This window comes from Procambarus clarkii, chromosome 9 (assembly GCF_040958095.1).
Source record: "Procambarus clarkii isolate CNS0578487 chromosome 9, FALCON_Pclarkii_2.0, whole genome shotgun sequence".
Classification (NCBI taxonomy): domain Eukaryota; kingdom Metazoa; phylum Arthropoda; class Malacostraca; order Decapoda; family Cambaridae; genus Procambarus; species Procambarus clarkii.
Window position 1 is genome coordinate 26,491,379 of NC_091158.1, and position 18,118 is coordinate 26,509,496.

At 43.5% G+C, this 18,118-nt stretch overlaps 1 protein-coding gene across 1 annotated transcript in view; it reads right to left on the reverse strand.

Annotated features, from left to right (window-relative positions):
- Window positions 1-18,118, reverse strand: part of LOC123766269 (tigger transposable element-derived protein 7-like) — a 57,793-nt gene that overhangs the window by 15,471 nt on the left and 24,204 nt on the right. The gene's annotated exons all lie outside the window — the stretch shown is intronic.

The following is an 18,118-nucleotide window of genomic DNA, read 5'->3' on the forward strand; positions in this document are numbered from 1 at the left end:
CGACCCCATTGCAAAGCAAACGTCACCCTGTCAGTGGCAAACCACCACCAGCAGGGCAAACAAGCAATCACCCAACGTAAACACTAGCCAGGAGCGGAGAGACCTCAGGAACGTCCGACCTGGCCGGCGGTCACCACGCAACTCCTTATCTATTCAGACCTCAACCCACATACACTAAATAATGTTGTGAATAATGAATTAAAAAAAGTCCAATTATGGATGTCAACGAACAAACTAACATTAAACATCGAAAAGACTTACTACATCTTATTTGGAAGCAAATCATCAAATGCAATTCAGCTACAGATAGACAACATTAACATCAGTAATAAAAATGATGGCAAGTTTCTTGGCATATTCCTAGACAAGAGACTCAACTTCAGCACCCACATTCAACACATAACTAAGAAAGTCTCTAAGACAGTTGGTATACTCTCCAAAATCAGATATTATGTTCCTAGCTCTGCTCTCCTCTCACTCTATTATGCACTAATCTACCCCTATCTTAATTATGGTATCTGTGCATGGGGGTCTACCACTGCAAACCACCTTAAGCCCATCATCACACAGCAAAAATCTGCTATCAGAATAATAACTAACTCTGCTTTCAGACAACACTCAGCCCCCTTGTTTAAATCCCTAAACTTGCTAAATATTAACTCCCTCCACACATTCTCTTGTGTCAACTACATTTACAAAACCCTGTTCTTAAATGCAAACCATGCTCTGAAACACTCCCTGGACGGATGTAATAGGACCCATTATCACCACACCAGAAATAAATATCTCTTTGATATCCCCAGGGTCAAACTTAATCTGTGTAAACACTCTATGCAAATTAAGGGACCTAGTCTATGGAACTCACTCCCTAGTGAATTGAAAAACTGTAAAATTTTTGCCTTATTTAAAAGCAAAACCAAAAAGTACCTAACTTCATCTTCTTAGTTTCCTACACTGAGCTTTAAATTTGCTCTGTACCTAGTGTTACCCAATCTCCTAATTTTTATGTAATATCAAACAACCTTATCATTGTGTTCATTGCTGTCTTCTTTTATGTGCCAGCCATATGCTGTATTGTGACTACCAATTTTTTTTGTCAACTATCATTCAAGCTGTCATTGCACTCAATCTTAGCTACCTATGTGCTTTTATATACTGTACCTACAATTTTCTCTCATCTTCTTTTTTTCATTTCATGTAACTGTTATCATTTTTTGTCTATAAATTTTGCAAGTATTTACCTCCTTAAATTTTTCTTAGATTAAGGACCTGCCCGAAACGCTGCGCGTGCTAGTGGCTTTACAAGACTGTAATTACCATATTTGTATCCTCACATTCCTTATGTACATTCTTGTATATGCATAAATAAATAAATAAATAAATAAATAAATAAATAAATAAATAAATAAATAAATAAATAAATAAATAAATAAATAAATAAATAAATAAATAAATAAATAAATAAATAAATAAATAAACTTTACCACACTATCTTACGTTAACTACCTTGGTCCACATAGACAGGATACAAGGTTTACACTTGGGATAAGCTAGGGTAAAGTCTACTAGGCAAGGGACACTAGCAAGGACTCTAGGTAGCTTACTGGTACTACTGGAGCCCACGTGGTTCCACTGGGACCCCTTAGAGTAACTTAGCAATATAAACACTAGTGATACCCTATACACATTACTACACACTTATGCCAGAAAACGAGAATACAGCCCTCTACTTAGCTTGGTACACTAGACACAGGATAAGGTAAGGGAGAGAAGTAGGAGGAAGGGGAGAGGGATGCAGAGCAACACAGTAGAGATGTTGACATCACGACGCCAGCCAGTGAATTAGGAGGCCAGCCTTGAGTCTCAGCTTTCTCCAGCTGACTCGCTGCCGGCCGACTACTCAGCTAGTCGTACAGCAGCCCTATATCCAAGTTTACTCAGATCTACTTTACTAATACTTTCTGATCATTTGTAAACATAGTTGATCCCTATTTTATTAATTAATAATCAACCACAAGCTCAGTCTTTAAATGCTCTGTGAGAAACAAGATTCGTCTTACGTCTGGCAAGGAAGATACGAACAAAGACACGTCGACAAGCGCCTCAAATAATATAAAGTAATTTATTTAGCTCAATTTGACCTCTGGTTTCCACTGATGAACCCAGGGTCGTAACAGCAAAGATGACATATTAATGTTGGAGAACATAACTAAACTGATGAAAAACATTCCCGAGTCACAGAGATTATCATTCACAGAAAAGCTACCAGTGATATATGCGGACTGGGAAAAGACAACATTGGATATAACGACCAAAACTCAGGAACAGATAGTTTAGAGAACCGCAGCAGTAGTGTGGAGGAAGAGGGTATTGTGGTACAAAATAACAGCAATATTACAGAGCCAGATAATATAAAGCGCCTCCCATGCCCTTGCACCACCTATAGCTCTGCTGTTCAACAAATCCCTTGAGTGTCATACCTTCCCTGATATCCTTAAAAACGCAAGAGTAACGCCAGTTCATAAAGGACGTAATCCGTCAGACATAAACAACTACAGACCAATATCGAACCTACCCATACTATCAAAAATATTTGAAAAAATTTTCTACAAACAGCTCTACTCCTATCTCGTTAAATTCGACATTCTTAGCCCCTGTCAGTTTGGCTTTCGCTCTCAAAAGAGTACCAATGATGCAATTATTAGTCTCCTTGATATAATTTACTCTGCCCTTGACAAAAATGAGTTTCCAATTGGACTCTTCATTGACCTGAGAAAGGCCTTTGATACTGTTAATCACGATTACCTCTTATGTAAACTCCATCATTATGGAATCCGAGGCCATGCACTGGACTATATCCAATCCTATCTTAGTGATAGACACCAATGTGTAGCCATCAATAATATAATCTTTCCCATTCTACCAATAACCGTTGGAGTGCCACAGGGCAGCATCTTGGGACCCCTACTATTTCTTATATACATTAATGATCTGCCTAATGTCTCTAACATTCTGAAACCTATTTTGTTTGCTGATGATACTACCCTCATTTACTCCAACCCCAACCCACATACACTAAATGATGTTGTTTATAATGAACTAAAAAAAGTCCACTTATGGATGTCAACCAACAAACTAACACTTAACATAGAAAAGACCTACTACATCCTATTTGGAAGCAAATCTACAAATGCAATTCAGCTTCAGATTGACAATGTAAACTTTAGCAATAAAAATGATGGAAAGTTTCTTGGCATATTCCTAGACAAGAGACTCAACTTCAGTACCCACATACAACACATAACTAAGAAAGTCTCTAAAACAGTTGGTATACTCTCCAAAATCAGATATTATGTTCCTAACTCTGCTCTCATCTCTCTATATTATGTACTAATCTATCCCTAACTCAACTATGGTATTTGTGCATGGGGTTCAACCACTGCAAACCACCTCAAGTCCATCATCACCCAGCAAAAATCTGCTATCAGAATAATATCAAATTCTGCTTTCAGACAACACACAGCCCCCTTGTTTAACTCCCTAAACATGCTAAACATAATCTCACTCCACAAATTCTCTTGTGTCAACTACATTTACAAAACCCTGTTCTTAAATGCAAATCCATGTCTGAAACTCTTCCTGGACAGATGTAATAGGACCCATTATCACCACACCAGAAATAAATATCTCTTCGATATCCCCAGAGTTAAACTTAATCTGTGTAAACACTCTATGCAAATAAAGGGACCCAGTTTATGGAACTCACTCCCTACTGAATTGAAAAGCTGTCCAACTTTTACATCATTCAAAATCAATACTAAAAAGTACCTAATTTCATCTTCATAGTTTTTCACTTTTTGCCTTAAAATTGCACTGTATCTATTGCTACCCAATCTCCCAACCTTTATGTTCCCAATTTGAACATCTTTACCATTGAGATCATTGCTGTTTTCTTATATGTGCTGCCAATCTGTTGTATGGTGTTTATATATCTTGTTTATCTGTATCTTTTGCTACCCAGTCTCCCAATCTTTATGTACCCATTCTGAACATCTTTACCATTGTGATCATTGCTGTCTTATATATGTGCTGTCAATCTGCTGTATGGTGTCTATTAATCTTGTTTAAATTACTAATCAAGCTGTCAATGTAATCAATCAGAGCTTTAATATAACAATGTGCTTTAATATACTTACTTATCTCTCTCATCTCATTTTTCTCTTGTAATGTATCTTTCATTTATCAATTCTGATTGAAATTACCTACTTAAAATTATCTGCTAGATTAAGGACCTGCCCGAAACGCTGCGCGTACTAGTGGCTTTACAAGAATGTAAATACTGTACTATCCAATGTATTCTCACAAACCCAATGTACCTTCTTGTATATATATATAAATAAATAAATAAAACAAATAAATAAATAAACGATGAGAGCAACAGTGAGACAGAGTGCATAAATGAAGGAATTGGGACGAAAGACGGAGATGGCTCCAGTAGAGAGATAGACAAGACAGTCACAGATATAAATACCTTGAAAAACGCAAAACATGAACATATTTGCAAATTCTACGCTAAAGGAATATGCAAATATGGAAAATTAGGAGCAAAATGCCATTTTCTGCATCCTCGAAAATGCAGGAACATGTTGGCGAGGGGTACATGCCGTTTTGGAACAGGGTGTAGATACTTCCACCCTAAATTATGTCAGTTTTCAATTAGGGACAAAAAATGCTACAATCTTCAGTGTCCGGAATTCCACGTGAGAGGTACACAGCGTTTTAGACGGGAAGATCAATATGACATTACTGGAATTTTTTTAGAGGAAGGCAGAAACAGTGTAATAAATATAAGAGAGAGGAACAGTCAGATGGAACCACTACAGGATTACAGAGGGGAAGGGAGATACCCACAAGACTGGAATACAAATTATCAACAAGCACACAGGTACTACACAACACAACACCCGTTACAAACATTCAATGGAAAAATGTTCTAAGAAATAAAAATCCTTCATAAGGAAGAGAAAAACTGACTTCTGAAGCATATGAAGTCTGTCTGAAACATGTTCCTTTGAGAAAAGCCAGAAAGAGGTCCAGTGTAGAAAGAGAACGCAAACGACATTACAAAAGGAGGAAGAAATTAACAGAAATGCTTAAGCAGACACGACTCTCCATACAAAGAAGAAATAACTTAAACAGGGAGATTGAAGAAATCGAACAGAGACTGAAGCATTCCTATCAGACTGAAGAAAGGCAACTAGAACAGACTTATTAACTAGGCTTATTTGAACTAGGCTTATTTGTGGACCTGCGTAAAGCTTTCGATACTGTCAACCACCAAAACCTTCTTCTTAAATTACATCATTATGGAGTCAGAGGCCACTCCCTACAATACCTCAAATCCTACCTTACTGACAGGCTCCAATGTGTTTCTGTGAATAATACAATTTCTCCCACCCTACCCATCAACATTGGTGTTCCCCAGGGCAGCATACTTGGCCCTCTCCTCTTTTTCATCTACATTAATGACCTTCCAAATGCCTCCCAACACCTCAAACCAATTCTATTTGCTGACGACACAACCTTCATTTACTCCAGTCCTGATCCCCTTGCTCTAAATGCCACAGTAAATACTGAGCTAAATAAAGTCCATCTGTGGCTAACTGCCAACAAACTCACCCTTAACATTGACAAAACTTTCTATATTCTGTTTGGCAATAAATCCTCTAATCAAATAAATCTCAAAATAAACAATACCCAAATTTGTAACAAATTAGATGGCAAATTCCTTGGCATTCTCATTGACCACAAGCTGAATTTCCAGGGACACATTCTAAACATATCAAAAAAAGTTTCAAAAACTGTGGGCATTCTTTCTAAGATCAGATATTATGTACCACGCCCTGCCCTGGTGACTCTCTATTACTCCCTTATCTATCCATATCTCAACTATGGTATTTGTGCTTGGGGCTCTACTACCCAAAATCACTTACGTCCTCTAATTACTCAACACAAAGCTGCTATTAGGACAATATCCAATTCTGGCCCCAGACATCACTCGGTACCCCTACTCAAATCTCTGAATATGTTAGACATTAAGTCACTGCACATTCTCTCATGTGTATTATACATATATAAAACGCTAAACTATAATGCCAATCCTGATCTCAAAAGCTTCATAGAAGGTTGTAACAGAACCCATGAGCACCACACCAGAAATAAATACAGTTTTGATATTCCTAGAGTACGACTTAATCAAACCAGAAATGCTCTACAAATCAATGGGCCCAGAATGTGGAATGACCTTCCCAACCATGTTAAAGACTGTACCTCTCTCAACCAGTTTAAGTTAAAAACGAAGCTATACCTAATAAATTCCCTGTAACCTACCTTACCCCTCTGTTGTCAACCCATGTATGTTTTTTTTTTTTTCAAATCAACGCTGTTTGAATGTAATTTTCTGTAATGATTTGTAATTGTATTTGTGCTGCTTTTTCAACAATGTTCCCCCCTCTTTTACCTCTATTTTTATTTGTTCTCAACACATTTTATTCTTTTTACCCATTAGTTTTAAGCTTTAGTCATTAATGTTTTTCCTGCCCGAAACGCTTTGCGTAATAGTGGCTTTAGGCATTGTATGTACTAGCTCTATGTATAAAGCCAACAAACTTTGTAAAATCTCTTTATGTATGTACCTTACCTAAATAAAAATTATTATTATTATTATTATTATTATTATTATAGAAAGCAATTCAAGAAATAAAGAAAAACCCAAAATATTTGTTCACATATGCTAAATCAAAAGCGAAAACCACTGCCAGTATTGGACCGATTCGTATTAGTGAAGGTTCATACACTGAGGATGACAAAGAAATTAGTGAAATCCTACATGCTCTCTTACAAAACGCTGCTCACTGCTGCTCAGCGAGTCGTAAACACAGAAGTTTAGCCTGCTCAACTGTTCTCCCAGCATGGACCCTACACCATAGTTCCTATCGACAACGACTTGGAGCGACCCGTCAGGGGCGTCCTGCCCTTCTCAACATTTAAGGTAGTGTTTGTGTTGTTGGCGCGCCGGACCAGTGTTTGTCTCTGTGTTGGCGCGCCGGACCAGTGTTTGTGTTGTTGGCGCGCCGGACCAGTGTTTGTGTTGTTGGCGCGCGCGCCCCTGAAGCACGCCTGTTGGTTCAGCCTTGGTGACCAAATGCAGGTGCAGTGGACCTAGAGGGGGAGGTGACCCTCAGTGTTATGGGGCACTGGTTTTCTCCAGTAGGTGGCTGTTATTTGAAGCACACTCGGGAGGAGGCCTGTCCACCCCCCCACCCCCACCTCCCCCAGCTGCTCAGCCCTGTACCTTAAGCTCCCTCACCCAGTCGACGTGAGGTCTGCTGCTTGGGCGACTTCTGTTGTGCAGTTAATTATTATTTATGTTCTTTATATCAGTGCTTCTTTACAGTCTGACTGTTAGTCATGGCTTGCTTCCTCACGCTACATTATTTACTGTAATTTTACCTTTGCTTTCGCCCCATGCCTATATTTATATATTGGGTAGTGCTGTTATTGTTGTTCCAGGACATTTAATGCTCAAGCCAGCTCCTATTTAGTGCTGTTGCTTTACCCTACTCTAAACGCTGGCTATATAAAATATTATATTATTGTCTTTCAGTTGCAATGTGTTATGCCTCACAATTTATTTATCCGCAATTTATTTATCTTGGACCCGTGATGCGGGTCCAAGCCTCTTGCTGTTACCTTCCTTGGGCTTGCAACTACGATTTGTTTCTCTCTGCAATTTATTATTACAATTTATGCATTGCCCGCGTGCATGTTTTATTAACTTATTAAAACTCTGGCTTCTTGTATTGAGTTATTTATTAAGTAAAGTAACCTAGGTTACTTTAACCTGGGGGCCTCGTAGCCTGGTGGATAGTGCGCAGGACTCGGACTAGTGCGTAATTCGAACTTCAGATCCCCAGATCTTGAAGTTCTTGGGGTACTGCTGCTCGCAGAATGCTCATTGACACTCAGACTAAACTCATTTACGCCTCTTAAGGCAGTTTCTTAGGCTAACTATTCAGCTCTAACATGCTTTCGGAGGCCAACATACAATGGAGATCACTGTAACGGACTCGGTTATCATCCTTATAATTTGTGTTCGTGTCACTCTGGACGCAAGCATGTTGCAGTTACGCCTTAAGACCTGTTTCTTATATTTGATTTATGGGTTTTATTTATATATTGATTTGATATTATATACATATTGGTCATATAAATATTGATTATGTTGGGCTGTTCTATTGTTTTATATTATTCATTTGGATTATTTTGAAATGAATAATTACTTGCTAGATCCCTCCCCCTGGATTAACTTCTGTCCTTGACCCAGATACGGTAACTGGTTATCCCCAACCTTTTTTACTTGTCTGGGTTTTTTCCTGCTAAAGTTCTGCTCGGTTTGGCAGTTACCTCACTTCGTACAGACTAGTTTCCTGGAAGATCTTTTTCTCTTCCTTTCCCCTCTAGTCATTCCTATCCCCTGTGCCAGTGTTCCTTTTCAGAGTTTCTGCAGGGTATAATCTTGGCTTTATCCATTAATGACACTTGCCCAGTTCGCTTCCGGAAATGTCCCCCTCCTCTTAGAAACTAATTCCAGCAGTGCCCTTAAGGGGTAGGTTCCTTGCCCGTCACGTTCATACTGCATGCCCGTTTCTGCCCACCCTTACTGCCTTAATACTTCCAGAACCGACTACGGAAGGCGCACAAGGTACACCATTGATGAACAAGGAAAAGGGATGGAGCCCGAGGGCAGACTACTGCACCCATGAGGTCGACACACATTCCTAGTTACAGCGGCCAGCCGCCGCGTTCGCCCTTCGGGGTTGGGGGTTCCGCGGCGCTGGCCCTCGCGGGATTGGGGGTGCTCCGCCGGAACCCCCAAAGTGATAAGCCTGCAGATAGCTAAGAAATATTCCCATGAATTGTAATTAGTGTAATTAAATTAATGCAACTTTCATTTACTACCTATAGATGTAGTTATTAATTGTAATTGATTTCTACTTTATCATTATAAGGATTATTCATTATAATTATTCCTTAATACTTTATTGTTATGCACTAGTCAATAATTATTTATCATTCATCCTAATTAGCTATTTGATTCATTAAAAATAATTGCTTATCATTATACTATTTGTTATTATTATTATTTATTATATATTAATAATTAATTTATTATTTATTACTATATTATATATTAATTTATTATTCACCATTATAAAATAAACAAGTCCCCAATCTGAGCACGTTTCCTTCCAACCTCAGAAAATACAGTTTTGATATTCCTAGAGTACGACTTAATCAAACTAGAAATGCTCTACAAATCAAGGGACCCAGATTGTGGAATGACCTTCCCAACCATGTTAAAGACTGTACCTCTCTCAACCAGTTTAAGATAAAAACGAAGCTATACCTAATAAATTCCCTGTAACCTACCGTACCCCTCTATTGTCAACCCATGTTTGTTTTCTTAAACAACGCTGTTTGTCGACCTATTTGTATTTGTTGCTGCTTTTTCAGCCATGTTCCCCCTTTTTTATCTTTATTTTTATTTGTTCTCAACACATTTTATTCTTTATACTCAATTAGTATGAAGTTTTAGTCATTAATGTTTTTCCTGCCCGAAACACTTTGCGTAATAGTGGCTTTAGGCATTGTATGTACTAGCTCTATCTATAAATCCATCAATTTTTGTAAAATCTCTTGTATGTATGTACCTTACCTGAATAAACATTTATTATTAGTATTTATTATTTATTATTCGATTGATTGATGAAGATTAAGCCACCCAAAAGGTGGCACGGGCATGAATAGCCCGTAAGCAGTGGCCCTTTGGAGCCATTGCCAGTATCATTAGCTGATACTGGAGATCTGTGGAGGTGCGACTGCATCCTACGGAGTGGTCGTGACCTCACCAGTTATTATATTCGTTGTTGTTATAGATTCAGCTACTCGGAACAAGCTCCAAGTAGCACGGGCTATGGTGATGACCCTTTTGAGCCATTAGCAGTATCAATAGATGATACTGGAGATCTGTGGAGGTGCGACTGCACCCTGCGTGACGGGAGATGCCTCCCGTGAGTTATTATTCGCTACTCTGTTGCTTATATGCTCGGGCAACACCTCATTGTTCTCCAAAGGTTGACAGAAATAGTATGTGGAAGTTGGGAAAGGTTTGAGTTCCATAATTAATACCAAGAAGAGCTTTGCTTCTCTCATTAGGCTAATGCGTTTGGAGCGAGTATATTATTGGGATAATTCACTTGCTATACAGACCCATCCAGAGAGGAAAGCCTAGCTGAACCACTGACTCAGCTGAGATATATGTTGATTAATGGGATTGCTTCCGGCCATCTGGACAATCGATCGATGCAGGTGAGTAGATAAGAATATTCTCTTGCCGACGGTAACGGTCCAACGATGTCTATATATGCATCACCTCGAAACGGCCAGAAGGTAATGGGAACTGTTGAAGAGGGCTCCTTGTGTGGATGTGTTTTCGCTCGCTGGCACTGGATACATGAGCGAGTCCATCGTCAAACATCGGCATTGATTCCTGGCCATACGACACGCTCCCCTTAGTAGTTTCTGGGAAGCACGTACTCCCGGGTGTGCTAGGGAGTGAAATGCTGAGAAGGTTTTCCAACGAAACTGGGCAGGAATGTAGGGCCTAAGTGCTCCCGTCCGTGAGGTGTCACAGATTATACTACCGCCACCTTCCATGGGAATCTCGATGAACCGGAGAGCTGTGTCAGATGCTCGTAATCGCTGCAGATCAGGGTCTTCCCGTTGGGTCTTACTGATTACACAATAGTCCACCTAAGCTGGGTTTTTCATGACGTGGTTTATGGTGGGTCGAGACAGTGCATCGGCTATGACATTATTAGTTCCTTTGACATGGCGGATATCCGAGGTAAATTCAGAGATAAATCCCAGGAGGTTGGCTACTCGAGGAGAGTGAGCATCACGCTTGGCCGCCAGGGCATACGTGAGGGGTTTGTGGTTTGAGGATGTGGAAATTCCGCCCCTCGAGGAAGTGCCGGAAATGTTGTATGGCTGAGTAGATAGCGAGCAATTCCCTATCAAAAGTGCTGTACTTCTCCTCAATGGGTGACATGCGCGCTGACAAGAATGCAATTGGGCGCCATTCTCCTTCAATGAGCTGTTGTAGTACAGCACCAATAGCTGTGTTTGGAGCGTCGGTAGATAGATTGGTGGGAGCGTCAGACACTGGGTGTGCGAGTAAGGTGAATTCCGCCAGCTTGTGTTTTATGTCGGTGAATGCTGTCTCTGCCTGGGGAGTCCACTCCAACGGAAGACGGGACGTGAGTTTCCGACCACGTAAGAGGTCGTACAAGTGTCGCAAGATGTCCGAACAATGTGGGATGAATCGATGATAAAAATTCACCACACCAAGAAATTCTTGCAACTTCTTTGGAGTGGATGAGCGCGGGAATTCCTTGATTGCCTCGATTTTCATCTCTAGTGGTTGGACCCCTGCTGCTGACACACGGTGTCCCAAGAAATTCAGCTGTGGAACATGGAAAATACACTTCTCGGAGTTGAACTGCAAGCTGAAGTTGCGCAGACGGGTGAGAAGGAGTCGGAGGTGTAGCAGATGTTCTGTTGGTGATGTACTGGCCACCAGCAGGTCGTCAATGTAGGCGTAGCAAAAAGGAAGGTCCTTAACTACTTGGTCAATGAAGCGTTGGAATGTCTGAGCTGCATTCCGTAGACCAAAAGGCATCCGGACGAATTTAAACGGTCCAAAAGGTGTTGTGATCGCTGTTTTCGGAATGTCTGCCGGTTCCACAGGGATCTGGTGAAACGCCCGCACAAGGTCAATTTTCGAAAAAACGGTTGCGTTGCTCAATCCCTATGAGAAATTCTGGATGTTTGGTATTGGGTTGCAATCAGGCAGAATACGAACGTTGAGAGCCCTGTAGTCCCCGCAAGGGCGCCATTTTCCCTGTGGCAGTTTTCGGGACCATGTGGAGAGGTGAAGCCCATGGACTGTTTAAAGGGTGGATTATTCCTGCCTCCAGGAGAGACACCACCACTTGGTCCGGGAGACATCTCCCGTCACGCAGGGTGCAGTCGCGCCTCCACAGATCTCCAGTATCAGCTCTTGATACTGGTGATGGCTCAAAACGGCCACCACTTACGAGCTATTCATGCCCGTGCCACCTTTTGGGTGGCTTCATCTTCATCTTAACACATTCACAAGGGAGACATCTCCCGTCACGCAGGGTGCAGTCGCGCCTCCACAGATCTCCAGTATCATCTATTGATACTGGTGATGGCTCAAAAGGGCCACCACTTACGAGCTATTCATGCCCGTGCCACCTTTTGGGTGGCTTCATCTTCATCTTAAACACATTCACAAGGGAGACATCTCCCGTCACGCAGGGTGCATTCGCACTTCCACAGATCTCCAGTATCAGCTCTTGATACTGGTAATGGCTCAAAAGGGCCACCACTTACGGGCTATTTATGCCCGTGCCACCTTTTTGGGTGGCTTCATCTTCATCTTAACACATTCATAAGGGAGACATCTCCCGTCATGCAGGGTGCATTCGCACCTCCACAGATCTCCAGTATCAGCTCTTGATACTGGTAATGGCTTAAAAGGGCCACCACTTACGGGCTATTCATGCCCGTGCCACCTTTTGGGTGGCTTAATCTTCAATCAATCAATCAATCAATCAATGCCTCCAGGACGGGAGAGACATCTCCCGCCAACACATCACAAGGCGCAGTGTGGTCACAATGCGACCCAAACGTCTTAAGGTCAGAGCTACTCCACTTGACGGTCATGCTATCGGAAGAAGCAATACTTTAAAGGTCCTGAAGGACGTAACTGGCCTCAAACCCGCTGACATTAGTCAGGAAGGTGAAGATATCGTGCTCTACTTCTCATGTGAAGAGGAGCTAGAAAAACTCCTCACTAACGATGTCTTTCTTCGCAAAGAGCACTACCTACATCCTCACTTCCCACGTCAGTTCCTGGCCGGAAGAACTGTTTTTACCAGCAGGACTAGCCGGTGGATCGCTGAGCGACCTCAACATCATATCATAAACAATATCGAGGACGAAAATCCAAACCTGTCGGTATTTAACCTAGAGTTCTGCAACACCGACAAAACATCACTGAAGATTACGTTCACCACCATAGCTGCTGCCACACAAGGATTCTACTGCTTCGGCCTAAAAATACCACCACACCAAATAAAAAAGGAACGATACCATGAGATCCAGCAGTGCTTTAAGTGCTACGAGCTCTCCCACCCGACCAACAAGTGTCAGCACCCTGTCCAGAGGTGCAGCCTGTGCGCACTGGACCATCACTACTCCATATGCAAGGCAACAGTCCATCGCTGCTTGCTCTGTGATGGCAATCACCCCGCAATTTCCTACCGCTGCCCCCGCAGACAGGAAATCATCAAGGCCCAGGTTGAAGCCAAAAGAAACAACTCTTCTACCTCCTCGACCAGAGCCCCAAGCGTTCAACTCACCACCTTAGCTCTCACTAGTCGACCAGAAGACTTTCCGGTCCTACCAACATGTAGCTCCTCCCAGCAGGCGACACAGCCTTCTCATTGGGGACCCAAGGTCCCACAGGCTCCTTCACAGCCCCCTGCATCACGTGCAGGCATTATCCCTGGTCTTCTTAAACTAGCGGAAAGGCTTGCAGGACCAGACAACCAGCGCTTTGTCAGTGAACTAAACGCATTATACATAGACAATGGCCTGGCCCCCATCATAGCCACTAGCGTAAATCTCACTGCCTCCTCTACCACTCCGGAGACTACCACCAGGACGACCAGGTGGTCAACTTCAACACCAGCTCCAGAACCGCCCATGACCCGGGCGACACAAACAGAGGTAATTCCTTCTCCAGCTCCCAACACTCCTACCATCACTATCTCAGCAGCCGCGCTAGCAGACGTGCTGTCTACAAACGATAACAGCACCACCAGCGCTCCTGAAATAGCTACAACCACCAATCAACGACACCTAAACCTACCTAAGGCTGCGAGGCGAAAGACAAAAACGCCCACTACGGAGGTACGGACTCCTCAGACGAGGAAATCATATTAGGAGCTCCACCGTCGCATCACAAATACGACACCTACACGGTTCAAGACTTACTCATGGAGGCCACATCACCAAACTCTAACGACAGAACTGCTCAGCCAAAGTCGCAGGCAAAGAAAAAACGGATAACCTAGAGGTCTACGCTAACCCCACCAGCTCCATAACTGGTATAGCCAGCCCTCCAGGCTGAAAACCATCATGAAGACCCCCATCCATCACCACATCTCTGGTGTCAGCCACTGATACAGATAGTGGCTCCAAGGAGCCTCCACTTAAGGGCTCACCATAGCCCGTGCTACTGGAACTTATCGTTCTGAGTAGCGAATCTTAAACAACAACAACATCCTGCCTCCTATAGCTTGTTGAATTCAGCACGTACTACCGCCAATCGTTCCGGTGCCAGGCGGAGTGGTCTGGCGAAGGTAGGTGCTCCCGTTGTAGTAATGTGATGCGTAATCGTATGTTGCACTTCTGGTCGAGGGCTGGCGGGTTGGGTCACATCTTTGAATTCATCCAGGAGTGCTTGAAGTTCCGTAGATGCGACTGGGGTGACGATGTTAACTTGTGTAGAGGTACTAGAGGAGGCTCGAAGTACTGCACCTGTGGGATCCACAATAAGTCGATGGTGTTGCAGGAAATCCCATCCAAGAATGGGTTGTTCCACATCCGCTATGAGGAAAGTCCACGTAAAAGCGACCCAGAGAGGCGAAATCGAGAACCAGGGCGCGGGTCCCATATGTACGGACGGACGTACCATTGGCGGCACGTAAGTCCAAACCAGGAGTGTGGGTTGGTTTGACCAGTGGGGGAGGCAAAACACTAGCTGCTGCACCTGTGTTAACGAGGAAACGACGTTTGGTTATGATGTCAGATATGTACAGCAATGTAGTGTTTGAAATGGCGGGGTCACTGGCCGTTAACAGTCCCTGCCGAAGTAGTTTCCAGACCAGGAACAAGGAGCCCTACAGTTGCGGGCTTGGTGTCCGAACCTCTGGTGGTAAGAACAAAGCTCTCCTCGGTGTTCTCGCTGTCGCCTAGATCCTGATACTGGATTCGCTTGGTACATCCTCCCTGGGCGGAAGAAACGCCGGTTCTGGAGGATGTCGAGTTGTTGGGTGTCTGTAGTCTGTTGTGTATTATTGAGGTGGGACAGCGTAGCGTTATCAGACGTCTTATGAAGCCGGTCTGCCAGTGTAGCCAGCTGGGCTAATGGAATGTCGTCAGCCATGCTAAATAGGGCCGGTTGAATGTGTTTTGGACAGAGTTGTATTCAGAGTGATCTCACAATCTCGCTGGGGGCTGGGCCAGTTGCAATATGCATTACATACTGAATATGGCGCAGAAGCTGGGCTGGTGTTTTGTCTGCTAATCTTTTGTCAGTGAGGAGTTAGTCCCTTTGTTGAATGCGGCGTTTCATCGCTGCCTGTAGAAGAGCGGCCTTCAATGCGGTGTACGTCCTGGTGTCTGGTGATGGTGCGGTGATGACAGCGGATGCAGTGTGCATAGCCTTCCAGGGAAGTGTTGGCTGGGTACAGGCATATCGGGCTTTCTCTGACGTAATTTCGTGGTGGTCGAAAATAGCCTCCATCTGCATGAACCAAAATTCTGGTTCATCTGCGTTGTATGCTGGTGTATACCCAACTCTACAACTTAGCTGGTTATAAAGCCATTCATAACTGTAGGCCTAATAAAAAAGGTGGTGACACAGCTATATATTACCGAGATACATTTATCTGCAACAGTGTCATTAGTGACAGAGATGACTACTGTGAATATACTTTTGCTCAGTTTACAATTAAATCCCTTAAATCCTCCCTGACTATTGGAGCCATCTATAGATTTCCCAATACTAACATAGCTTCTTTCTCAGACAACCTAAGGAATCTTATTATAAACAACAATCTCAACAAAAACCACATCATTCTGGGAGGAGACATTAATATTGACCTGGGTCAACGAAATTGCTCTGAAGTTGACTATTTCCTTAACAGCATGAACTCCTGTATGCGAATCCCCACAATCACCAAACCTACCCGAGTCACTCAAATATCAGCCACTACCTTGGATCACATATGGACAAACATAACAGCTCCCCTTGTATCTGGTATAATCTATGACAGAACAACTGACCACTATCCTACCTTTCTCATAGCGAACATGGACATAATACCACCAAAAAGCAAGAAACTTTCATTTAGGTTACACAGTGAATCAGCTTTAGGCAATCTTACAAATTGTCACGTGGGGGTGGGTGGTCCGGGGCTCTGCTAACACTCGGCTGCTAGGGGCTCAAAGGCCCAAATACTCAGCCCCTCCGACTCCCTGGATTCACCGGAGTCTCCTTGGTCACACAAGAGAGGACCAACAATGCCCACCTCCGCAGGTCTTTGCTTCCACCACAAATGGGTGCCACTGATTCACCCTGGAAGCCCTTCAGTCAAACACGGGGAATCTGCTGTTAACAGTTCCGGCCTAGACCCGTGGGGGAGTGAAGGAAGACTCAGGCTTACCTATAACCATGACCTCCCTGAGTCTTGCCTGCCAGACAAAAAAAAGGTTGCAGGAACTCCTTTCCCGCCTGTCTTCTCTATCTTCCTCTTAGCAAGGTCGCCAGCTGGGTTATTATATCTGCGCCCCAGCAACGCAGTTCAGTGGGTGTATTATATATTGTTTGTAGCCAGAAATGTATGCTCATAGAGAAATATCATAAATGGAGGCACACTCAAACACAGTGATAAAATGTGTGGATTTACTGATGCAAATTACATGAACACACACACACAATCACAAGTAATACATGAATATGGAAATATGGATAATGAGTCTGGAGATCGTCAGCCTCTTCTTCCACGACCTCCAACCCTCCTTCAACTGGGCAGAAAGACAGGAGTCTCACACTCTCACAGGAGGGCCTCTTCACCACGTCGGCGCCTCTTCTTCACTGTCCTGCCATCCATACACACTGTCCTCTCTGACAGTCCTGGACTCAAGCTGCCTTGCAGCCTATTCTACTATTAAAGTAATAAAGTCTTGCTGCCACATACACAAGTAAATATTGTGGCCTAACTAGCCTACTCATACAAGGGGTAATGGGAGGGAAAATGATCTACCTTACATTCCTGGCTCACGACGCCCGTCCCTCGATGGTGTGAGGTTCCCACGCTTCCTTGGGTCGATCCTTGACGATCCAGGACGTTCCGCAGGTCCTCAGGTGTCGTGGAGCCTTCACGTCGTCGCCGTTCCAATCCCTGAGATTCAGCTGCCCCAATCCTGGTTCATCGATGGGCGCTGAGCTAATCACTATTTTCCCCACACTCGCCACTCCCACAAGGCGTTGCTCCTTGTCCTAGGCACGGTGTCGTCCTTCCAAGATTCTCAGTGGATGTGACCCCAGTCACAGCTAGGCCTGCCCGCCCACCTTCCAGACCTCAACGTCCAGCCAGCGGCGCCGCCCAGCGTCGTCGCCGACTATTTTCCAAGTTTGGCACTTCTCTGCTCACTGAACTTGGTTCCTCTTTTGCTTCCCAGAAGCGCAGGGTCTCCAATAACTATGATGGACTGCGATGGCCAGCTCAATCCACTGAACAAGGCTTGCAGAGCCTCCAATCCTTGAGAGCAGACCGAGGCGCGTCCTGTCGCTTCCAAGGTCAGAACAACTCTGACGTTGGCGCCGCCCGGGGCACTCGGTGACGTCATGGCGGGCCCTGATTTGTCGCCCGCGACCTACGTCGGCCAATCCGCGATCGGCTAATGTCCCTTCCAAAAGGTCATATCTGCCGTAGGGGATACTGTTTCATTTTATAACAGGGCGCCAATTTTCCTTTATTTACAACTTATAATATAACTTCCTTCCTTTTACTGGCAGCCGGTCTGGTCGCCACATATGTCAATAGACTCCCTGAACCTCAGAGAATCAGTAGGGAGAGCTGATATGACTCTTTAAGCCGGCAAACGAAAGAAATAG